The sequence below is a fragment of the Canis aureus genome, chromosome 33, assembly GCF_053574225.1.
Source record: "Canis aureus isolate CA01 chromosome 33, VMU_Caureus_v.1.0, whole genome shotgun sequence".
Classification (NCBI taxonomy): domain Eukaryota; kingdom Metazoa; phylum Chordata; class Mammalia; order Carnivora; family Canidae; genus Canis; species Canis aureus.
In genome coordinates this window covers 11,876,402-11,881,400 of record NC_135643.1, presented here as the reverse complement: position 1 = coordinate 11,881,400, position 4,999 = coordinate 11,876,402, and positions in this window count along the sequence as shown.

The following is a 4,999-nucleotide window of genomic DNA, read 5'->3' as shown; positions in this document are numbered from 1 at the left end:
TGTCATGTCTTTGTATGCCGAATTCTGACGATCTACCTGCCTGTTGCTTTTGGCATATGGAAGGAGACCCATGGACTCTGGCAGCTCCCGCTGGTTGTTAGACCGTTGAAATGGTCCACTGACGGTCCGTGGAGTGTTCTGGGCTGTGAAACCCTGCGGTTCTTCCACCTCCAAGAATTACTTATCTGCTGTTGGATTCCAGCTCAAAATTTAGCAGTTTAATGTTTCCCAAATTAATTTCTACTGAAGTGCTCCTGTGTACATTGTTTTAAAACGTAACCAAAAAAAAAAAAAAAAAAAAAAAAAAAAAATAAAAAAAATAAAACGTAACCAAAGTGCTACTTGAGTGTACTTTGTACTCTTTCCTAGTGAGTTGATGTAATTGCTGCTTTGACCACTGTTTTAAATGTATGTACTAGCAGACTAAATGTATGTGAGCAGACTAAAATCATATATCTCAGTGTTCAAAACACCATTTTAATAAGGTACATCCATTAAACACTTTTTAAAATCCAAGTGTGTTTATTTGGAACCCAGACTCCCAATATTTATCATATGATCTGTGGACACTGACATACAAGAACCAGTGAATGGTTGGCAATTTAGTAACCAAAATCAGGATGTTTGAAAAATTAGTTTGAAGAATCTTTGAAAAAAGCGTATATACTTATCTATTGAAATCTTTTTGATTTGATCTGAAACAAAATTTGTCTTTTATTTTCCCCTTACAGAATACTTGTTGGTACATCAGAGAAAAAATGGTCATGATGATTTTCTAATAATTTGCATGTGGTATATTTCACTGTAGCATTTCTACATATTAAAAAAATAGAAATAAAAAAAAATAGAAATAGGTGTTTGGCAGTGATCCTGCAGACCTCAGCAGTGTGCATTTAACATAAAGAATTTTTAATGTCCTGTTGTTAATTGAATAGTTGGATTCCATTTGCACAAGGATCTCTTCTATATTGTATTCCCTGAAGGTAACTTGGTAAACTCTGTGGCAGTAGAGATCTGTCTGTCCTATTTTGTTCAAATTCCAAACCTAGACGGTTAACTCTGTGAACTATCCTAACAAGTCAGATTTGTGCTTAAAATTTGGCAGAGGGGGTCATTATTTCAGGATGACCTTTAGTTTTAAAGCCACACAAATGCAGCTGTGTCCAAATTACATAGGAATAGCGGGGTCCCTGGGTGGCGCAGGCCCAGGGCGCGATCCTGCCTTTGGCCCAGGGCGCGATCCTGGAGATCCGAGATCGAATCCCACATCGGGCTCCCGGTGCATGGAGCCTGCTTCTCTCTCTGCCTGTGTCTCTGCCTCTCTCTCTCTCTCTCTCTCTCTCTCTCTGTGTGTGACTATCATAAATAAATAAAAAAATTAAAAAAAAAAAAAAAGGAATAGCGTAGGGAGCATAGAAGTCTTAATTCTGTGTGTAGTCCGGGCAAACGTTCAAAGCTTAATCCAATTTTCAAAAAGGATCATGTCCATGTATCACTCCTATAGCTCTAGCATCTCCCGTGCTCAGGAATATGGAAATACATTGGCACTGCACATATAATTGATGCATGACATTGGAATGTGAAATGACTCCATTTTTATTAAGAGTTGTTGCATTTAAATTCAAATCACTCGGGCAGCCCCGGTGGCGCAGTGGTTTAGCGCCGCCTGCAGCCCAGGGTGTGATCCTGGAGACCCTGAATCGAGTCCCGCGTTGGGCTCCCTGCGTGGAGCCTGCTTCTCCCTCTGCCTGTGTCTCTGCCTCTCTCTCTCTCTCTCTCTCTCTCTGTGTCTCTCATGAATAAATAAATAAAATCTTTAAAATAAATAAAATAAATTCAAACCACTAATTGGCAAATATACAATTCCTTAGAGCATCATCAGTTACATATATATATATATAGTTCAGAATCTTGTTCTGAACAAAAACCTAAAAGAGCAGAGCTTCATAGATGACTCTAACCGCTTTCTTAGAAGATGGAGAAGCGGAAATGAATATTAAGGGTCTCTTTTGCATATATTATCTCATTCTTCACAACAATCACAGAGAAGCTTTTCTAATTATCCTTTTTATAGATAAGGAAATGGAGCCTCTGAGCAGCTAATAATGGCAAGATCCAGTTCAGACCCCTTTGGTTTCAGTCTATGTTCTTTCTACCATAACCTTTTCTACGTTAGCAAGAGCCAAACCAACTCTACTAATCAAACGTCTATGAACATCCATTTGGAGAAGACTCCCTGGTAGACATGAAAAAAAAAAAATGACAAGAAATGACCCAGAAACTCTAACTTAGTGGATGGATGAGCGTATTTGAGATAATAGCTGAGCATATATCACAAGAAATAAATTAGGGTAGAGAACCAAATTATGTCCAAGCTAAGTAAGTATAACAGGGGAGTACCTGTGAATGAATCAACAGAATTACTGCTTTAAACAGTATAGGAATTAGATGATTTAAAAAAATATATTTTGGGATCCCTGGGTGGCACAGCGGTTTAGCACCTGCCTTTGGCCCAGGGCGCGATCCTGGAGACCCAGGATCGAATCCCATGTCGGGCTCCTGGTGCATGGAGCCTGCTTCTCCCTCTGCCTATGTCTCTGCCTCTCTCTCTCTCTGTGTGACTATCATAAATAAATAAAATTTAAAAAAAAAATAAAAAATAAAAAAATAAAAAAATATATTTTATTTATTCATGAGAGACGGAGAGAGACCGAGACACAAGCAGGCTCCATGCAGGGAGCCTGATGCAGGACTTAATCCTGGGACCCCAGGATCATGCCCTGGGCCAAAGGCAGGCGCTAATCCACTGAGCCACCCAGGGATCCCCTGGAATTAGATGATTTCTTATGGAAGTCTAATAAATCAGTCTACCAATGATAAGCATTTAATGAGAACCTACTGTATAGGTCTGTAAATGACACCAGAGTGGGCCTAGCAGGGCTTGGGGAAGATAGTGGTTGATTATTTCTCTAGAAGAACTTTGTCAGAAGGCAGAGAAGTGAAGAATGTGAGTTATATCAGCTAGTGCTCACCTAAACAGGTAAAGCAAAAATGCTTGGAGCCAAGGAAGTTATGAAGCCTTTGGCCACAAGTCAAGGTTAGGTTCTTTCAAAGACCAGGAGACCTATGTCATGTCTTAAGAGGCAAGTGGCCAAAGGCAGAACTAGTTATATATTTTGTGCAAAATGAAAACACCAGGCCCTTGTTCAAAACTGATTAAGAATTTCAAAGACAGCAGAACACTATACCAATTGTGGGGACCTTTTAAGAACTATGCCCTGTGCAACAAGACAGGTTGAGCACTCATGAAGCTGGCCCTGATCTGAGTGAAAATACTCCTAGAGCAAATTTTGCAAGTAAATGCAAAGCACAGAAAAAGGAGCACAGTGTCACCAAGGCAAGAATAGTTCCCTACAACCCAAAATGTATACAAGCTAGGAGGGCACTAAGCCTTAATAGAAGTAATAGAAAACTTTTCATGATAAGAGCCAAAAGGACCAACCTTCAATTAAAGTGCCCCTGTAGTTGTCCTAGGCACCTTTACTTACAGTGTCTTATTAATCCTTTCTAAAATATTGCAAGGTGGGGGTAAGCTATTGCTACAGATTGGGTTCCCTGGGAAGCAGGCACTGAGACAGAGATTAGAATTAAATTTTATTGGGGAAAGCTTTTGGCAATAACACATATGACAGGGATGGGAAATAGGCAGGAATGGGCAGAGGAAGAAGTTGGGCTATGATGCAAGGACCCACACCTTTGCACAGGGAGCTCTGAAATTGGGATGCCCTTAAGAGTTGTTTTGTTTGATTTTTGGCTTAAATAATAAAGCCTTTACTATTTCACAAACCAAAGCAAGGTGAGGCAGGCATTTCATGTGTCACAGGTTAGTGACACGTGAGCATCCATCATGAACATCATTGGAGAACAACAATGCCCATGAAGGTGAATCTCTTTTGCAAGTGACCAGCATAACTGAAATAGTCCTCTAAGGATACAAGGGGGTCTGGGGTGTGCCCTAATTAGAGAGAAAGGAACAGGTCCCTATAAAGGTCATGTTGCTCATTATTTTCTCTCGAGAGAGCAGAGATGTCTACTCTTTTGAACAGGTTGAACTAATGGACACCATGGACACCTGGCAGGTGGTAGAGCTGAGATGACTGTGCCACAGAAACTGGCACTGACAGTTTTGGCAAGTGCTCCAAGCAAGTTAGGAAGTACAAAGAAACTGCTGGAAGCTTCCCACATATCTGGAACTTATGCTGGGGGGATTTCCCCACTGTGTATATTCAGTTGTATGAGTTTCAACTTCAAGAGCATGTCTCCCTCATAAAGGTTCCCCTTTAGTGTCATTATATTGAATAAGGAGATAGCATGTTCCCTGTATGTCTATGACCTTTTCATGTGAACTTTCCTGTGCCCAGGAAATGAATCATCTAAAGGCTTTCCCAAAATTTACTGCACTCTTCAAGCTTACATGCTTTGTGAAGTTTCTTCTTTTTATTTTATTTTATTTTTTAGATTTATTTATTTACTTGAGAGAGAGAGAGGAAAAGAGAGTGTGTGGTAGAAGAAGAGGAAGCATCCTCAAGCAGACCCTCTGTTGAGCACAGAGCCCATCTCCGGGCTCTGTGACCCTACCAAAACCAAGAGTCGGAAGTCCAACCAACTGAGTCACCTAGGTGCCCCTGCTTTATGGTTTCTTTTTTTTTTTTTTTTTTTTGCTTTATGGTTTCTAGTGCTGAAGCAGAGTGGACCATTGGCTGCAGACTTTCCTGCATTTGCCCAGCACATGATGCCTTTCTGTATGGCAATGAACTCTCTGGTGCTGAGTGAGGCTAGACCTTCAGCTGAAAGCTTCCACACATTTGTTGCACTGGTGAGGTCTTACTCTGGTGTGAAGTTTTTGGTGTTGAGCAAATTGGGCTCTAAACAATTTCTACATTTCCTGCAATCATGAGGCCTTTCTCTGAGGAGAACTCTTCTGTGTTGAATGAAACCA